The 21,503-nt window shown below is 41.2% G+C and overlaps 1 long non-coding RNA gene across 1 annotated transcript; it reads left to right on the top strand.

Annotated features, from left to right (window-relative positions):
* The first annotated feature begins 951 nt into the window (after positions 1–951).
* On the top strand, positions 952–19,317 carry LOC117524379. The gene is made up of 3 exons (XR_004564758.1): positions 952–961; positions 3,401–3,409; positions 19,213–19,317. It is a non-coding gene; the product is annotated as an uncharacterized LOC117524379 (long non-coding RNA).
* The last annotated feature ends 2,186 nt before the right edge of the window (positions 19,318–21,503 follow it).

The following is a 21,503-nucleotide window of genomic DNA, read 5'->3' as shown; positions in this document are numbered from 1 at the left end:
CAGGAAATAGACAAGGGGCGCAAAAAGTGTTGGGGGGCATGCATAATTGTAATGCTAATTAAAGATTGTTGACGCTCATGCACAATGGTAAATAAATAAAATAAAGTAAATTTGTCGTGGCCTATTATTTTATTCTCAGAGAACATCTGAGACAAAGTGCACTATCTTGACAATCTATCGTACATACTCTAAGGCAGACTGCGAGTATGCATTTGGGGTGTGTCCAACTCCAATTTTCTATTTTTACAGTGTGTAACCTGAATGCATAATGAAGTGTAGGGGTTGTATTTACAGTTGTGCTCATACATTTACATACGTTGACAAAATGTTTGCTCTTTTGGCCATTTTTCAGAGAATATGAATGACAACACAAAATCAATTTTTTTTTCCACTCATGGCTAGTGGTTGTGTGAAGCCATTTATTGTCAAACAGCTGTGTTTACTCTTTTTAAATCATAATGGCAACAGAAACTAACCAAATGGTGCTGATTAAAAGTTTACATACACTGGTGATTTTGGCGTGATAATATGCACACAAGTTAACGCAAACAGGTTTGAATGGCTACATTAGTTAATCATCCTCACCTGTGATCTGTCTGCTTGTAATTTGTGTGTGTAAATAAAATGTCAGTGTGTTTCTGGGCTCCTGACAGACCCTTGCATCTTTCATCCAGTGTTGCACTGATATTTCTGGTGTCTGAGTCATGGGGAAAGCAAACTGTCAAAGGAGCTGCGAGAAAAGGTAAATGAACTGTATAAAACAGGAAAGGGATATAACAAGATATCAAAGCACCTAAGATTGCCAATCAACAGTGTTCAAACTCTAATCAAGACATGGAAAATGAGGGATCAGGGAGACCAACAGAGATTTCAACAACAACTGCCAGGAAAATCATTTTGGATGCACAGAAAAACCCACAAATAACTAGCTGAAATGCAGGACTTTCTGAAACAAAGTGGTGTGGCTGTTTCAAGATGCACAATAAGGATGGACTTAAGAAAAATTTCTTGCATGATCAAGTCGCCAGAAGAAAGCCATTGCTATGCAAATGGAACAAAGTATCCTAATTACCATGCACCAAACAGACAGAGAACAAAGTCCTTTGGAGTGATGAGACCAAAATTGAACTTTTTGGTCACAACCATAAACGTTACATTTGGAGAAGAGTCAACAAGGCCTATGATGAAAGGTACACCCTTCCTACTGTGAAACACGAGGGTGGATCATTGATGTTTTGGGGACATTTGAGCTACTAAAGCCCCAGGGATTTGGTCAAAATTGATGACAGGATGAATGCAGCATATTATAAGTAAATACTGGAAGACAATTTGCACTCATCAGCCCGGAAGCTGTGCATGGAATGTACTTGGATGTTCCCACATAACAACGATCCAAAACAAAAGGCCAAGTCGACTGTCATTGGCTACAGCAGAATAAACTGAAGGTTCTGGAGTGGCCATCTCAGTCTCCTGACCTTAATATCATTGAGCCTCTCTGCGAGATATCAAATGTGCAGTTTATGCAAGACAACCCAGGGGTTGACAGGAACTGGAGGCTTTTCGCCAAGAAGAATGAGCAGCTTTACCATCAGAGAAAATAGAGAGCCTGGTCCACAACTACCACAAAAGACTCCAAGCTGCAATTGATGTTAAAGGGGGCAATACACTGTATTAAGAACTGGGGTATGTAAACTTTTGATCAGGGTCATTTGGATAGTTTCTGTTTTCATTATGATTTAAAAAGAACAAACACAGTTGTTTGACAACTGTGTGTTGTTTGGCAACTGGTGCATTGCTGTTTAGATGGAGGACTAAAGTGAGAGTTTTTTTGGATTGTACATTGGAGCAGCCACCAAAGCTCCCTTAGATAAAGCAGTGGAGGGCATTTTTCCTGAAACACCTCCTCCTCCATCTTCATGCACCTGCAGGATGCAGGAACAGTGGGTGTTCTATCCCCATCTGATGATACATGAAAGACATCAGCTGGATGGAGACGGAGGAGGTGGTGTTGCAGAAATGATGTGTGAACTCATGGAGGAAGAAAACATTGGGGGAAAATTGTACAAACCTTGTTTTTAGTTGTTTTTTTTTGTATTTTGCAACACTAATGCACATTCCTGCATGAACAAGTCAAGTGTGCGGGGTGTTGAATGTATCATATCATATTATTGTGCCATACAATGGTAAAACGTTGCACTCAATGTTAGGTCTGACAGCACCACATTTTAAAACAAACACACCCATGGGTGCGAGCACGTGCACCAGCACATTTGCTAGTTACATAACGTGGCCGCTGGGGGTGAAACTGTACTGGTTGAAACTATCCGTGACACTTCCGCTGCACTGTCTACTGCTTTGCAGTGGTTGTAACTTTATATTACTAAAATCAACGAAGGAAGTGAAGTTTTTTTTTTCACAACGCAAAGCTGGTTGCTGATGATTTTACTTACTAATATTAATTCATAAATATTAGCTGTGGTTTGCTGTGTTTTGATTGAAGTTGGTTAACCCTCTGGGGTCTGAGGGCATTTTTTGGACAGTTCACTCACCTGGCATCCCTGCATCCCACAATAAAGTTTTATGTCTCTTTTTTTCAGGCCAACCTGTGCTTTCATAATATATATGCTTTTGTTGTGTTTTACAAGTGTAATAAAGGTTTACAATAAAAAATAAGGAAGGAAAAAGTAAAGCGGAAAATAATTTTCCACACACATTTATTCAAAACACACAGCAAACTATAATAAACAACTGTTTTGACACTTTATAAAGGTAATTTGAGGTCTTGTGTGAAAGACTGTACAACAAAAAGGTTCAAACAATGAACACAAATGCATATTTTAAACAATATATACAAAATGATCTATGTGTTTTTTAAATTTATTTTTTATTTTTTTGTCTTCATGGTAAAAGCAACAGAGCTATCCAGTAACATTCACATGCAAACTAGTGGAGCAATCCTGATAGTTACACACTCTTTGTTTGAGCATGTGAGATTGTCATCAGAGGCTCTCCGTCTGCTTTCAGTGATCGCTGTGCTTAATGGCGCAGAGCGCATTTGGAGCCCAATAGTATGTACTCATTGGAGCACCCAGGGGCCTATTCAAATGGGCCAACTAGTAACATATCACTCCTGAAAATGATCTTTGGCTTCTCTGCCCTACGATTGGATTTTGGAAAACCATGTGATGGTGAACCAATTCCGATTGAACACTCACATTACGCACGTCATCACACAGCTTCTATGAAGAGTATAAAGATCGCCTATGGCTGGGTCGAAAGTCTGCGGAGTTAACTTTTCAGCAAAAAAAAAGTACGTTTCTATCTCATATCATTAAAAAAAGTTATTTATAATTTAGTAAAGCTTGGTGTTAGCCATTGTATATGACGGTGTCGGCCCCAGAAGGTTAAAGTGTGATCTGTGTCATTCAAATAAGAATATGGCTCAAGAAATATGAAGATAAAATAGATTTTGTGAGCCGATTACATAGCTGCCTTCTCGTATACCTCCATATGTTTGTACGGCGGTGGTTTGATATTTGTTATTCTGATCAAAATAAATAAATGAAAAATATCATGAAAAAAGGCTCACTGCTTGGGTTTGTTACCACACATCCAAAGACACGGAGCTGTATGAGGCCTTGTTGATGCTGCAATAAATGCTGCATACATACATTAATTCTTCCTCCGCTGATGTGCTGTGCAAACGTCCTCTAACACATCCAGCTGAAGCACAGAGCTCCCGAGGGAATGAGGATGTGATGGTGGGTGACTGCCTGGTCTACCTGTATCTTTATTTTTTTTTTTTTTTTTTTTTAAATGGTGGGGGGGGCTGACTCAATAGGGAACCAAACAGGTGACTGGAAAACTCTCCCTACCAGTGTTGCCACAGTAACTTTGAAAAGCTACTTTATTAGTTATTTTATACAATTACATTTTACAGATGCTTTATACAGTGACTTCAGTAGCAGCTGCGAAAAGTAACTAGTATTCTAACTTGGTTATTTTTAAGGTTGAGTACTCAGAAAAGTATCTATAAGCTACTTTTCTAATTAGTTACTTTGCTGATTACTCAATCTTAAGAGTAACCAAGTTAGATTACTAGTTACCTCATGAGTGTAGGCATCTATATAATACAATATCTAAAATTGAAGTCTGTTATCTGTAATTTTTGGAGTTGCTCTTGTCATCCCGGGAAAAATTGGAAAATGTAACCCAACAGTAACATTACTTATTAGTTACAAGTTGTCAGCAGCTCTTAATAAAGTAACTGCATAAAGGTGCTAATAAAGTAACTGTACAAAGTAACTAAAAAAGTAGCTGTGGTAGTTGTGGCAACACAACACAATCTCACAGCATGGCATGATTCAGCAGCACGAAATACGAGGTCTGTTAGAAAAGTATCCGACCTTTTAATTTTTTTCAAAAACCATATGGATTTGAATCACGCGTGATTGCATCATCGGTTGCGTCATTCGACTGTGAGCAGGCTTTGTGTGAGCACTGGTCCACCCTCTCATCATTTTTTTATTGCGAATAAATGTCTGAATGATTTGGAGCTTTGCTGCATCAATTTTTTTCCAGAAACTGTGAGACCTCCAGGTGGACACCGTTCGGTAAATTAATATGGCTCAGACCCCGCTGAAACAACCAGATCATTTCCAACGTGAAGGCTTTGTTGATCCGGGACCTCGTCTGACTTTCACAAAAGGCAGAAGTCGTGGACATCAGCACTTTTTCGGCACATTCCACTGTTACTGGAGTTTTTTTCATGGAAAGAAAAGCGGAGGGATGCGCCATGGAGCCGTTCATTAGGCGGGACAAAACCACCTCTGTGTTGGTCTCACAGGACAGCTTTCAGGTGGATTTCAGATGGATTCCGGTTGCTTTTCAGTCGTGTGATTATCTGATTGTGATTGTGCATGAGCTGGACATGCCCGAACATGTCCTGGAAGGCTTCATCACGGCGTTGCTTTGCGCCATGCAGCTCCACCGCGACGCGCGGAACTCCTCTGCACGTCTGTCTCAATGTGCCGAAAAAATGCTGATGTCCACGTCTTTTCACAATTTCTGTGCGAGTCAGACGACATACCGGATCAAGACAGCGTCCAGTTTAGAAATGAACGGCACATTCCACTGTTACAGGAGTTTTTGTCATGGAAAGAGGAGCCACTCCTCTTTGCATGGCGCAAAGCAACGCCGTGATGAAGCCTTCCAGGACATGTTGGGGCAGGTCCAGCTCATGCACAATCACAATCGGATAATCACACGACTGAAAAGCAACCGGAACCCATCTGAAATCCACCTTTAAGCCGTCCTGAGAGACCAACACCGAGGTGGTTTTGTCCCGCGTAATGAACGGCTCCGTGGCGCGTCCCTCCGCTTTTCTTTCCATGAAAAAACTCCTGTAACAGTGGAATGTGCCAAAAAAGTGCTGATGTCCATGACTTCTGCCTTTTTGTGAAAGTCAGACGAGGTCCCAGATCAACAAAGCCTTCACGTTGGAAATGATCTGGTTGTTTCAGCGGGGTCTGAGCATGTCGATCGGCGCTGGGAGCGCGCTGCGCTCTCAGCAGTTGTGGGCCGTCCTTAAAGCGGCAGTAACACTCCTTAATCTGTATAATCCCCATAAAATCATCCCTGAAAGCCATATTAATTTTCCGAATGGTGTCCACCTGGAGGTCTCTCACAGTTTCTGGAAAAAAATTGATGCAGCAAAGCTCCAAATCATTCAGACATTTATTCGCAATAAAAAAACAATGAGAGGGTGGACCAGTGCTCACAGAAAGCCTGCTCACAGGCGAATGATGCAACCGACAGGCGTGAAAAAACTCACGCATGCGCACGAAGGTTCAAGCTTGGCTGATGCAATCACTCGTGATTCAAATCCATATGGTTTTTGAAAAAAAAATAAAAAGGTTGGATACTTTTCTAACAGACCTCGTATACATTAATCTATTGAAACATGATATTGTCATGAAACAGAATGCATTATGTCATCAACATCCACTATTTTATTTTATGTTGTTTTTACAGTAATTTAATTTTTCAGTCACTGAATTTGTGGTCATATTCTTAACAGTGCTTGACATCCGTTTTGTTTTGTTTTTTTTTTTTAATTCTGCATGTTTATATGAGAAAGCCACTCAAGAAGTGAGGTGGTGGTCAAGAAGTTAAATCAGTGTTTTTGCAACAAGCAAATTCTCGGTTCAAATTCCTGTCAGACTGGAAAATCACATATATCCCTCGGGCCAGGTACTTAATCCCCAAGTTGATCCTGGTGTGTAGTGACTGCCTTGTATGGTAGTACCCTGACACGGGTGAATGTGGGGCATCACTGTGAAGTGCTTTAACCATAAATGCAGTCCATTTAACATTTTCTGATTTTGCAACATTGTGACCATGAAGGCCCAGAGAGAAGAACAGAAGGTAGAAAAATCAGACAAATATGAAAAAAAAAATTGAAGTTGCATCTGAAACAACCAATACATTGTTCGCAATGGTGGTATAATTGACTAGACAATCACAAGATGTAGATCAGAGTCCTAGTGCAAAATCCATCAGAATATGTAAATTGCGGTCAGATGGTGCTCAGACTGCACATGGACTGCCGTCGGATAGGTGTTCCCATCTTGACGATGGCGCCCATAGGGTTTTGAACATGTGCAACACACTCAGGGCTGCCAGCGGATTGGGACCAATTGTGTGGACTCTCTCAGATGGCTGTCACAACGTTTTTCAAACTGCAACTGGACACTTTTCAGATGTGGGCTATGTGTGACGGGGTATAAGTGTCACGGGGGGCTGGAGCCCATCCCAGCAGCATCCCAAGCTCTCTGAGCTTGTCCAAAGTTAGTGTCCCAAGAATGTGAATTTGAAGACCCTGGCAGTAATAGGACTGGACGTATGCTGAGCACAGACAGACAGACAGACAGATGGACGGACAGACACAAAGCCTTCGCAATATCTGATGCCCATATTTTGAGTAAAAATTGTATATTATCTGAATGGTAAGAACCAGCTGTGATTCAGAGTCGAGTAGTATATGCAGAAAAAGGTGAAAGAGAAAAATAGAAGGATGAAAAAAAGAAATTACCCACTCTCACCGCCAGTAAAAGCAGGTGAATCTGGGGACATATGTACACACTAAAAGTGTCACTCCTACAACTTAATGAGGAGGGAGTTCTCACTGCACATGAGGGTTTTACCATTTAAAATTGATATATGTGTTAAATCTACGTCAATGAGGCCCAGGTGTGCAGTCTACTGATAACACCATAAAGCGATACAAGTGTGCACACCGCCAATGAATAGACACACACACAGTGACAAACACAAAATAGGAACATGTGCATGCCGACGGAAGGAGAGACAGGCGAGAAATCCACTGATGGCTCGTCGCAGTAATAGAGGCATGTGGTTTTATGACAAGAAAATTCTCTCGCACATTCATCACACTGCAATTTCATTGCGCCTACAGTAATGCAAATGGATGGCATTGTTATTGTTAGATGGCAATCTATTATAAATATGGTAATTATATCTGCATTATATGTCATTTATAATCTTTCACCTCTTTTTGTTCCCACTTTTCACAATACATAGCCTGCAGCTGCTGCGTGGGAATGCGTGTGAAACCACCAGAACATCTTTCACAGTACCTACAACTTTCACACTTCACAGCAGTGAATCGAGTTCCAACCAAACGCTGCATCCAATCACCTAAAGAACTTTGATAAACACCCCACTTGTCTTGGCAATGGGTCCGCTTGATAAAGTGCATAGAGTCAGACTCATCGGTATTTGGACAGTTGTGAAATTGTTTTTGTAATTTTGCCTCTGTACACCATCACAATAGAATTGAAACGAAACAGTGAGGATGTTCTTGCAGTGTAAACTTTTAGCCTTAATTTGAGCAGTTCTACAAAAAATACTTTGCACATTTTTTGTGACTTGTGGCCTTTTGTATACACAGTCCCTCCATTTTCAGCACCTGTAAGTAATTGGCCAAGCTAAATATAAGGAAAAATTGATATGCATATTTTTCCATACTAATCACACTGTACTCTATGTCAGTGTCTGTCATTTACATAATACATTTATTCATTATTATTATATTATTATTATTATTATTATTATTAGGGCCCGAGTAGGCAACGTCCTACAAAGACCCTATTGTAATTGTGCTGTTTATTATTATTATTATTATTATTATGTATTATTATTATTAGGGCCCGAGTAGGCAACGTCCTACGAGGACCCTATTGTAATTGCGCTGTTTATTATTATTATTATTATTATTAGGGCCCAAGTAGGCAACGTCCTACGAGGACCCTATTGTAATTGTGCTGTTTATTATTATTATTATTATTATTATTTATTATTAGGGCCCGAGTAGGCAACGTCCTACGAGGACCCTATTGTAATAGCACTGTTTATTATTATTATTATTATTATTATTATTATTATTATTATTATTATTATTATTATTATTATTATTATTATTATTATTTATTATTTATTATTTATTATTAGGGCCTGAGTAGGCAACGTCCTACGAGGACCCTATTGTAATTGCGCTGTTTATTATTATTATTATTATTATTATTATTATTATTATTATTATTAATATTCTCACTCTTGAAATCGAAATTTCGGCCTCTTCCCATGCTCAAAAACTCACCAAACTTTCCAAAGTCGTCCAGCCGGATCCAAAATTCGATATTTTAGGGGCCTCGCACATGGTCGCAGAAAAATTGGGAAATAGCGCCCCGTAGAAATTTTCAAAAACCCCTCCGCATTGGGCTTTTTTCGGCGTAGCCTCACGAAATTCGGTACACATATTTACCATGCCAGGATGCACGAAAAAGTCTCTTACTGTCATGGTGAAATATCGACAAGAAGTCGGCCATTTTGATTTTAAGTTTCGATTTTGAGCAAATTTTGGCCATTTTTGGCCATTTCCACTACTTACATTTGAACGAACTCGTCCTAGGGATTTCATCCGATCGTCTTCAAATTTGGTCAACATCATCACAACACAATGGTGATCAAAAGTTATCAAAAGATTCTAATTAAGTCAAAAGGCGTGGCTGCTAGGGGTCATCAAACTGGCGAGCTTTTCGGAGCACTCCATTTCACTTCGAACGGCTGTCATGCCCACATACGAGGTCTGTCCGTAAAGTATAGGTCCTTTTTATTTTTTTCAAAAACTATATGGATTTCATTCATATGTTTTTACGTCAGACATGCTTGAACCCTTGTGCGCATGCGTGAGTTTTTCCACGCCTGTCGGTGACGTCATTCGCCTGTGAGCACTCCTTGTGGGAGGAGTCATCCAGCCCCTCGTCGGAATTCCTTTGTCTGAGAAGTTGCTGAGAGACTGGCGCGTTGTTTGATCAAAATTTTTTCTAAACCTGTGAGACACATCGAAGTGGACATGGTTCGAAAAATTAAGCTGGTTTTCAGTGAAAATTTTAACAGCTGATGAGAGATTTTGAGGTGATTCTGTCGCTTTAAGGACTTTTCACGGTGCGAGACGTCGCGCAGCGCTCTCAGGCAGCGTCATCAGCCTGTTTCAAGCTGAAAACCTCCACATTTCAGGCTCTGTTGATCCAGGACGTCGTGAGAGAACAGAGAAGTTTCAGAAGAAATCGGTTTCAGCCTTTTATCTGGATATTCCACTGTTAAAGGAGATTTTTTTAATGAAAGACGTGCGGGCGGATTGCAGCGTCGGCTCGCAGCCGCCGCGACGCTCCGTCACAGGAAAAACACCTCTGTTGGAAGCCTTAAGGACAAGTTGGAACATCTCCAGCTGATAAACAATTTCTCATATACTCACTCCACTGAAAGCCATCAAAAGCCAACTGGATTTTAACAAATGGTTATCAACACGGAGATGTTTTTCCTGTGCCGCCGCACCGCGTCGGCTGCGTCTCGACGCGCGGACCCGTCCGCACGTCTTTCATTAAAAAAAATCTCCTTTAACAGTGGAATATCCGGATAAAATGCTGAAACCAACTTCTTCTGAAACGTCTCTGTTCTCTCACGACGTCCTGGATCAATAGAGCCTGAAATGTGGAGGTTTTAAGCTTGAAACAGGCTGATGACGCTGCCTGAGAGCGCTGCGCGACGTCTCGCACCGTGAAAAGTCCTTAAAGCGACAGAATCACCTCAAAATCTCTCATCAGCTGTTAAAATTTTCACTGAAAACCAACTTAATTTTTCGAACCATGTCCACTTCGATGTGTCTCACAGGTTTAGAAAAAATTTTGATCAAACAAAGCGCCAGCCTCTCAGCAACTTCTCAGACAAAGGAATTCCAACGAGGCGCTGGACGACTCCTCCCACAAGGAGTGCTCACAGGCGAATGATGTCACCGACAGGCGTGGAAAAACTCACGCATGTGCACGAGGGTTCAAGCATGTCTGACGTAAAAACATATGAATGAAATCCATATAGTTTTTGAAAAAAATAAAAAGGACCTATACTTTACGGACAGCCCTCGTACTTCATCGTAGATCCTTCAACCTTGATGGACATGATGAGGGCTCCGCCCTGAATGTCTACATATCTTACGTTCCCACCTCCACCATAGCGCCCTCCGGTGGTGGCGGGAAATGTACTATTTTTATTTAAGAGGTCCTGATGTCACATACTTAACCCAATCAACTTCATTCTACTTCTAAAACATGCAGAACAAATTGGTGAACGTAGGCGATGAACGCCGTGAAGTTACGAGTAACGGTGTCCATGTGGCGGCGTGCCGAATGTTGCCCATTCGCAATGAAATTACGTTCTTCCTTTTGACGGCTTTAATTTTGTCACATCATCATGAAAATTGATACACAGGTCGAGCACGACAACCTCTTACAATTCATAGGGGCGACGCCCATGGGCGGGGCAAAGTGCCTCAATAGCGCCCCCTTGAAAATTTCAAAAACCCCTCCCAATAGGGGTTTTTTTGGAGTAGGGAGATGAAAATTGGTACACATGTATGACTTGCATAGACGTACAAAAAAGTCTCTTGCACCATGAGTCTACTCCAAACAGGAAGTCGGCCATTTTGCATTTTGTTCTCTTTTTGAAATGATTTCCACATGTTGTATTTGAACGAACTCCTCCTAGGGATTTTGGCCAATGCACTTGAAATTTCTTTGACAGCATCCGAAGATGATACTGACCAAAAGTTATCGAAAGCTTTTCTCTATGTTGAAGGGTGTGGCCGCTATGGTGCCGCCATTTTGACCCTTTGCCATGGAACATCAAGTCATGATAACTCCTTCATGCTTTGCCTGATTGACTTGAAACTTCACATGTATGATGACGGTTGGCCCCTGAACACACCCAGCCCCTCTGTTTGTACACTGAGCGCCCCCTAGTGGATGAACAATCAACATTTCATAACTCCTTGATGCATTGTGTGATTTGTTTAAACTTTTAACTGTGTGATGAGTGGTTGCCCCTGCATGCACATGCCCACATGTGGTCACAAGGGCACCCACTGGCCTCGGTAGGCGGTTGCTTGGAACGAGGGCCCGTATATGACTGCTTGCAGTCCTAGTTATTATTATTATTATTATTATTCTCACTTTTGAAATCGAAATTTTGGCCTCTTCCCATGCTCAAAAACTCACCAAACTTTACAAAGTCATCTGGCCAGTTCCGAAATTCGATATTTTGGGGGCGTCGCACATGGTCGCAGGAAAATCGCGAAATAGCGCCCCCTAGAAATTTTCAAAAACCCCTCCTCTTTGGGCTTTTTTCATCGTAGCCTCACGAAACTCGGTACACATATTTACCATGCCAGGACGCACGAAAAAGTCTCTTACTGTCATGGTGAAATATTGACAGGAAGTCGGCCATTTTGATTTTAAGTTTCGATTGTGAGCAAATTTATGTCATTTTTGGCCATTTCCACTACCTACATTTGAACGAACCTGTCCTAGGGATTTCATCCGATCGACTTCAAATTTGGTCAAAATCATCACAACACAATGGTGATCAAAAGCTATCAAAAGCTTCTAATTAAGTCAAAAGGCATGGCTGCTAGGGATCGTCAAACCTTTGCGAGCTTTTCGGAGCACGCCATTTCACTTCGAATGGCTGTCACGCCCACATACTTCATCGTAGATCCTTTAAACTTGCTGGACATGATGAGGGCTCCGCCCTGAACGTCTACATATCTTAAGTTCCCACCTGCGCCATAGCGCCCCCCCGGTGGTGGCGGGAAATGTCATATTTTTACTTTAAGAGGTACTGAAGTCACATATTTAACCCCATCAACTTGCTTCCACTTCTAAAACATGCAGAACAACTTGGTGAACGTAGACAATGATCGCCGTGAAGTTACGAGTAACGGCATCCGTGTGGCGGCGTGCCAAATATTGCCCATTCGCCATGAAATTACGTTCTTCCTTTTGACGGCTTTAATTTTGTCATATCATTATGAAAATTGAAACACAGGTCAAGCACGACAACCTGTTACAATTCATAGGGGCATCGCCCATGGGCGGGCCAAAGTGCCTCAATAGCGCCCCCTTGAATCTTTCCAAAACCCCTCCCCATAGGGGTTGTTTTGGAGTAGGGAGATGAAAATTGGTACACGTGTGACTTGCATAGACGTACAAAAAAGTCTCTTGCACCATGAGTCTACTCCAAACAGGAAGTCGGCCATTTTGCATTTTCTTCTCTTTTTGAAATGATTTCCACATGTATTTTAACGAACTCCTAAAAGGGATTTTGGCCAATGCACTTGAAATTTCTTTGACAGCATCCGAAGATGATACTGACCAAAAGTTATCGAAAGCTTTTCTCTATGTTGAAGGGCGTGGCCGCTATGGTGCCGCCATTTTGACCCTTTGCCATGGAACATCAAGTCATGATAACTCCTTCATGCTTTGCCTGATTGACTTGAAACTTCACATGTATGATGACGGTTGGTGCCTGAACACACCCAGCCCCTCTGTTTGTACACTGAGCGCCCCCTAGTGGATGAACAATCAACATGTCATAACTCCTTGATGCATTGTGTGATTTGTTTAAAATTTTAACTGTGTGATGAGTGGTTGCCCCTGCATGCACATGCCCACATGTGGTCACAAGGGCACCCAGTGGCCTGGGTAGGCGGTTGCGCGGAACGAGGGCCCGTATATGACTGCTTGCAGTCCTAGTTATTATTATTATTATTATTATTATTATTCTCACTCTTGAAATCGAAATTTTGGCCTCTTCCCATCCTCAAAAACTCACCAAACTTTCCAAAGTCGTCCGGCCGGATCCGAAATTTAATATTTTGGGGGCGTCGCACATGGTCGCAGAAAAATCGTGAAATAGCGCCCCCTAGAAATTTTCAAAAACCCCTCCGCATTAGGCTTTTTTCGTCTTAGCCTCTTTAAATTCGGTACACATATTTACCATGCCAGGACTCACGAAAAAGTCTCTTACTGTCATGGTGAAATATCGACAGGAAGTCAGCCATTTTGATTTTAAGTTTCGATTTTGAGCAAATTTTTGCCATTTTGGGCCATTTCCACTACTTACATTTGAATGAACTCGTCCTAGGGATTTCATCCTATCGTCTTCAAATTTGGTCAAAATCATCACAACACAATGGTGATCAAATGTTATCAAAAGATTCTAATTAAGTCAAAAGGCGTGGCTGCTAGGGGTCGTCAAACTTTGGCGAGCTTTTTGGAGCACACCATTTCACTTCAAACGGCTGTCTCGCCCACATACTTCATCGTAGATCCTTCAAACTTGCTGGACATGATGAGGGCTCCGCCCTGAACGTCTACATATCTTAAGTTCCCACCTGCGCCATAGCATCCCCCGGTGGTGGCGGGAAAGGTCCTATTTTTACTTTAAGAGGTCCTTATGTCACATACTTAACCAATCAACTTCATTCCACTTCTAAAACATGCAGAACAAATTGGTGAATGTAGGCGATGAACGCCGTGAAGTTATGTGTAACGGCGTCCGTGTGGCGGCGTGCCGAATATTGCCCATTCGCCATGAAATTACGTTCTTCCTTTTGATGGCTTTAATTTTGTCACATTATCATGAAAATTGATACACAGGTCGAGCAGGACAACCTCTTACAATTCATAGGGGCGTTGCCCATGGGCGGGGCAAAATGCCTCAATAGCGCCCCCTTGAAACTTTCAAAAACCCCTCCACATAGGGGTTTTTTGGGAGTAGGGAGATGAAAATTGGTACACGTGTGACTTGCATAGACGTACAAAAAAGTCTCTTGCACCATGGGTCTACTCCAAGGAAGTCGGCCATTTTGAATTTTCTTCTCATTTTGGCGTGATTTCCACATGTTGTATTTGAACAAACTCCTCCTAGGGATTTTGTCCAATGCACTTCAAATTTCTTTGACAGCATCCAAAGATGATATGGTGCGGCCATTTTGACCCTTTGCCATGGAACATCAAGTCATGATAACTCCTTCATGCTTTGCCTGATTGACTTGAAACTTCACATGTATGATGACGGTTGGCCCCTGAACACACCCGGCCCCTCTGTTTGTACACTGAGCGCCCTCTAGTGGATGAACAATCAACATGTCATAACTCCTTGATGCATTGTGTGATTTGTTTAAAATTTGAACTGTGTGATGAGTGGTTGCCCCTGCATGCACATGCCCACATGTGGTCACAAGGGCACCCATTGGCCTTGGTAGGCGGTTGCGGGGAACGAGGGCCCGTATATGACTGCTTGCAGTCCTAGTTATTATTATTATTGTTATTATTATTGTTGTTATTATTATTATTATTGTTATTATATTATATTATTCATTATTATAGTATTAATTTACATCATACTCTATGTCATTTACATAATAGGAATGTCACTTTCTATGGCACTTTCATGGTCAACATGCTTTATAGCAATACCTCACTTTCACACATCAGGGTGCTCTTATGCAAGGTACTCGAGGTTTTTAAGTCCCACTTTATCTTAATCTTAATCTTTTCTCTAAGGCATTTCAAAATTGTTCATGTTCTAGTCAGTATTAGTCATTTTTGTTTTATCTGTGTTGTATTTTAATAATGTTTTATTTGGAAAGCACTTTGTTATCTTATTTGTTCGCTTAAAGTACTCTATAAATCAAGTTGGATTGGATTGGATACTTAACTGCAAACCAGAAACTACTTGTTGGCTAAGGACCTTGCCCAAAGCCTTTTGTGATTTTCCTTTCTGACTGGGATTTGAAATGAGGATGATTTTGGTCCTAAGGCCACCTTTTTAACCACTCCACCATCATATCCTATGGAACGTGTCTCTGAATAAGCAGTTGTCCAAAAAAATAATAAATAAATACAATAGCAAGGGAAGCCACCAAGTCACCAATGCCAACTCTGAAGTCACATGCCTCTGTGGTTATGACTGACAAAACTGTGCATCGTGTAAATTTTTGTCTGTTTCTTTTGTCTGTTAGTAATAGTGAGTTAAAAAACCCATCACAAAAATTTGAATCATTTCGTGATGGGAGCCTAAAAAAAAAAAAAAAAAAGTGAGACTGGGCTGTTTAAGACAGAGAGTGACTCATCTTTCTTGACAATCTTTGTCAAGCTGGCATGTGAGAACTTTCCACCTTGTGCCAATAATGATGATGACTTCAAAATAAAGGTTTAGAAAATTTATCGCCCAAATTTTCATAATAAAGGATACACATTCTGCCATGTGCATGCCATGTTCGAAAGCTGAGGCCGATCTGACGAACATTCAGAAACATATGCGAGCCACACACACACACAGACACATCTTGTTTTATGGATAGACAAATAGTTTTTTGTATGTTAAACCTCTTGAATTAAAACTAAGTATCAACAGTACAAGCAAATCTTGTTTTGTTTTGACTCCATTGTGGTGGTGTACAGTGGAAAAATGACAAAAATGGTGTCACTGTCCAAATACGTATGAACCTAACAGTGTACTGAGTGATGTGTTTAGATGTTAAGAGCTTGGAAATGAATTTACTGTACTGCTCTGACAGGGCTGGTGACAATTTCTGAGAATGGAAAATTAGCATACATCTTTCAGTCTGCGTGTTTGATTAGCAAAGACGAAGATATGACAAGTGGAATGATGTGAGATGTGATTAGGTTGCGTCAGGAGAATTTACACGCATGTCTGTTCAGCATTAAATGGAGTGCTTCTGCCTCCAACTGTCTCTAGCCATCATAGTGGAAGACCCTAATTGTGTGAAGGACAAAAGCGGCGTGTACCACCAGTGGGAGATAACAGTGATTTATGAGGGCCTGTCACCACGGCGGCAGGTAAACATGCACTCTGTGGGTCTGTCCGTGATCTCGCCACCATTCTGCACCCACAAGGAGAAGCTGATAGGAGTGAATGGCATATTCACTCATGTATTGTCCAACAGGATGCGCTGTAGCGTTGACATCTCCAGGGAGTGATGGAATGGAGAAATAAATGAAAGGATTAGAGATGTTCATTCAAAGGAAAGGACAGATTTTTTTTTCCTTGGATTTAGCCATTAGATATAAAGGAGGTTTTAATCTTGCTCAAAGCATTGTTGTTGAAACCTCATAGTGCAAGTAATACTGAATTAATATCCTTAAATGTTCAGAAATTCTGTTCAGGTATGAAAATTGAAGCAGATCACTGAGACTTAGTGGGATCAGAGCTTGGCTTCAATAATAACTTTCTGTTCCTGCAATTTCAAACTGTCATCACTTGTGGTCTGGTCTCAAAATAGCAGTACTCAATGTTACAGCGACATGCATGATGTTGTATTTAGTCAGCCCTCACTGTCTTAATCAGCCTCCGTTGTCTTCAGTTTGAGTTGACAGTATTGATACAATAAGAAGATCTTTTGGAAAAGTGAATAATGACACATAATCCTTGTGTGTTTGCTGCAATATCCAGTGGTACAGCACTTTCAAACAGATTCAGGCATGACTATATTCCAGTCAGTTCACAATGCCTTTACTGTTGAGTTTATCCACTGAGCAAAGAAGGCATTAACCCTTTGGGCTCCAAGGGCATTTTTTGGACAGTTCACTTGCCTGGCACAAATGTTTTATTATTGCTGTTAACAGCTCTCCCTGCATCCCACAATCAGGTTTTATGTCTCTTTTTTTCAGGACAACCTGTACTTTCAAAATATATATGCTATAGTTGTGTTTTATAAGTGTAATAAAGGTTTACAATCAGAAATAAGAAAGGAAAAAGTAAAGAGGGAAATAATTTTCCATACACATTTATTCAAAACACACAGCAAACTATAATAAACAACTGTTTTGACGCTTTATAAAGGTAATTTGGGCTCTTGTGTGAAAGACTGTACAATAATACAACAATAAACACAAATGCACATTTTGAACAATATATACAAAATGGTCTATGCATTTTGTTTCTTCATCTCAAAGCAATTTCTGTCTGCTATTACACAAAGGTCACATCACAAACTTCTGCTATGAAGTTGACTGTGTGTTTGTTCTCTCCTACACTGAAAGTAACATTCACCCTTCGAGGCTCATTCAGTTTGAGGAGTGGCCCCTCCCCCCCTTGCTCCATTGATATGGTAAACAGTGCTTTACGCTGGAACAAGAGAGCTTGCCACAGGCTTATCCAGTAACATTCACAGGAAAACTAGTCAAGCAGTCCTGATACCCACACACTGTTTGAGCATGTGAGATTGTATGAGAGGCTCTCTGTGTGCTCAATTTCACTTTCGCTGTGCGTAATGGTGCAGGGCGCATTGGAGCAGCCAGGGGGCTATTCAAACAGGCCAACTAGTAACACATCACTCCTAAAAACAATCTTTGGTGTGACACGTGAGGTGAATCTGCCCTACAATTGGATTTTGGAAAACCATGTGATGCTGAACCAATTCTGATTGGACACTCACATTGCTCACATTATCACACAGCTTCCTGGTTATGAAGGCATGACATGTACTCATTAAAAAAAAAAATCATGTCAAATTACTAGTATCCTCCTGACTACCAGGACATATATGTCCTGGTAGTCAGGAGGATCATGCAGACAAATTTTCTAAATCAATACCTACAATTTTTTTTGCATATCTACAGCTCCTCCTCAAGTGTTATCTCAAAATGATTTTTGGTCATGTATAATCTGTTATACAAATTGTTAAAAAACTTTGGACCATACAGACTTTATATCACCTCGAAAGGCGACCCAAATTAACACCCAGGAATTATTGCATTTTTATTATACGAGACCTCAGGATCCCAACTTCGGCAGGGGTGGTGGCCAAGTGGTCAATGCACTTGGTTTCAGTGCAGATGGTTCCGGGTTCAAATCCCACCCCTGCCACATTTCTCCATGTAATGTGGAGTTGCGTCAGGAAGGGCATCCGGTGTAAAACCTGTGCCAATTCAACATGCAGATCCACCTTGGATTTGCTGTGGTGACCCCGAGTGCAAACAAGGGAGCAGCTGAAGGGACTTACTTACCTCAGGATCCCAGCTAAAGAAATGATGAAGAACTTGAAGGCGTGAGATAAAACTGTGACACCATCCACCTTAAGGACCCCTTCACACATAACACTATTGGAGCCGACTCATGCACAAAGGAGGAACTGCATGCCATTTGTGAAAAATTGTAGCTGCCTCCAACGCATTGTACACCTACACGCTACAATTACCAGCGGTTGAAAGATAAAGTGTGCCTTGTGAGAGCCCATTCAATCCCTCTCGTGGCAGGTGTCAGCCAAATTGAAGGTGACACACAGAAACATCCAACACCGCTCGCTTGGCACTTAGAAAATGTATGGGCATTCATGCTGTTAGCATGAAAATAGTGGGCAGACGATCACTTTAAAGCTCACAGTGAAATTTGTCTAAGTGCCCCCATGAGTATATCATTGCAAAAGCAACACACGTGTCATGCCAGAGTATTGGCTCCCCCGTAACACGTGCCGTGCATGTGTATTGCGTGTATGCTGTCCCAGTGTTCATCCCAGTTCACCAAATCGTTACTAGTGCATGGTAACTTGGGTGTTCATAGTCTTAACAGCTTGAATCATGTTTAAACATCTTTAAATTGGGTATTCCTAGTGAGTACATCTTGAAACTTGTTTGATCATGTTCCTTTGGGGTAAAAGTTAGAAACAGAATCAGCATTTGTTGCGGTTCTGGCTGAGGGCATACCCGGGCTTCATGCAGAATTCATGCGCAATTTGACCACATTCGTACTGTGTGAAGGGGGCCTAAGACATGTTGTCATTTTTAAACATATGTTTGACTGTAACAGCATTAGTTTCTTAATAAGAATGTTTGTTATTGTGTGACAGGTTCAGCAATTTACAGTTTAGTGAAGACTTTGTGAAGACTTTGCCGTGATTCTTCTTCATGCTAAGGTAGTTAACATGTCTACAACTTCCAAGCAAAGGAAGTGTTGCAGTGACCCAGATACTGTATTTTCTGTTATATATGCGGTTGCTTCGCTTTACCACCTCAAAACTGTAACATCAATACTTTTATCAAAAGAGTGTACCTTGCTTATTTCGGAGTACCTCTTGGTGACCAAGTCAAAAATTGGGTTCCTCACCAAGTTTGCACAACTTGTGTTGAATCACTGAGATCCTGGTATCAAGGAAAGAATGCTAAGCTCAATTTTGGTGTGCCAATAGTTTGGAGAGAACTGAAAAAAATACATAGATGACTGCTACTTCTGCCTTGTAAACGTCAAGGGATTTAATAAGAAAAAACAAACAACACTTGCAATATCCCACCATACCATCTGCTACATGACTGGTTCCTCACAGTGATAAAAAATCTGTAACCATTTTCACCAAGCTCCCAGACACTGAAAAGGATGAGTTTACTTCTTCCACATCTTCATCCACTTCTGATGATGAAGAAGAGGATATAGCACATGAGGCATAGGGCCACAGATGAAGATGAAGAGGATATAGCACATGAGGCATGGGACGCAGATCACGTTTCTCTGTGTAGCAAGTCTGAATGGAATGATCTGTCCTGACTGTAACTACGACACACTGAGAATTTGTGTGTGTAAATTAGAGCTTAATCCATTCTGTTGCATGAAGTCTCTGTGATGTTCAGTCACTGATCTATTCATAGAAACATGATGAAAAGTGCACTTAGACACACTGATGAAGGTGATTAAACCTCAGCATCTGAGTGCTTAGGTTATCCACACAAAGCATTCACAGTAAAACATATAAAAAGTAATGTCCAAAAATTCATACATAACTCACATAATCATCTGCCAGAAGGCTGTGATCACATGACCCCTCTGTCCCCAAAATCCTGATATTCCTTTGTTTGTAACCTTGCTTTTGAACACTGAATGAGAAATGCATGATGTGTATGCACGCTGTAATTCATAAGATTATGCACAAATATCATGCTTAAAGGCCCCTTCACACATAGCGCGAAGTTTGTTAGAATATGGCGAGACAGCGCAAAACAGTTCGAATTAGTGCGCCACAAAACAGGCAGGCAGACATGACGGGCAGGCGTGTACGATCCCAGTGCGAGGGTTCGTGTACGCGATGGTGTCTTTCAAGCAGGAACACAGTGCGAGGTGCACCACATCGCACCACCGATATGGAATAAATAAAAAATAAAAAACAGCTGGTACCTTTGGAACCACATTGCACCACTGATGTGGTTCATGGGTCATCTGTAGATGACCCATGGTCACAGACATACAGTCATGAAATGACAAGAATGAGAAGCAGTTCACTCTTCTCATGTCCACATCTGCTGGAGCACGTCCACCCGGCCCACGCTTGTGGTTCTGTGCGACACGCGTGTCTTGTGGACAGCGCGCCAGAACTGAGACCACGTCATATGGAACAGAACTCACGTGGGTGACGTGCAAGTCAGATCGCCCGTTGCGTGTTATGATCTGACGGTCTGTTCAACCTGTCAATGGGCTGCAGCGAGGGAGCACGCGCACGTAAAAAATGAATTTCATCCATTTAGGAATAAGGCTGTAAGATAACAAAATGTTGAAAACGTGAAGTGCTGTGGATATTTTCCAGATGCATAGCATGAAAGATTTAGCTGTTTAGGTCTGTTTTTCAGGGTTTCAGAAACAAACAAACAAAAAACCACCCAAAGCTAAATTTATACAATAAAAGTTAGTGGTTATCACTCACTTTATCTAAAGGTTTATTGGTTTAGTGTTAAGTGTTTTATCTGCAGATAAAATGAACTTTAAAGTGAACTCTGCCCACCTCTGTGTTCAAGCAGCAAGCCGTGTGACTTTAGATCTCTGAATGGATTGAAAATTTGAGTTAAATAAATGTAAACAATTTTGTTACTATCACTTCGGTCTCCGTTCTCATCATATCTAAATGTTGGGTCTGTTATTGAAGCAAAGAGCAAGCTGGTGGCGACCACAGTAGTATCCAGTCTGCTATTCTGTTGGTTTATTGCTGTGATAGTTTTGTGCACTGTTATTTCTGTCTGATTGACTCTGCTCTCTTTCTCTGTTTGAGGTGTTAACTCTGGGTTTCTTGACAATGGATG

The sequence above is a fragment of the Thalassophryne amazonica genome, chromosome 14 (genome assembly GCF_902500255.1).
Source record: "Thalassophryne amazonica chromosome 14, fThaAma1.1, whole genome shotgun sequence".
NCBI classification, from domain to species: Eukaryota; Metazoa; Chordata; class Actinopteri; order Batrachoidiformes; family Batrachoididae; genus Thalassophryne; species Thalassophryne amazonica.
Note: the sequence above shows the minus strand (reverse complement) of the source record. Positions and strands in the feature narration are given on the sequence as shown.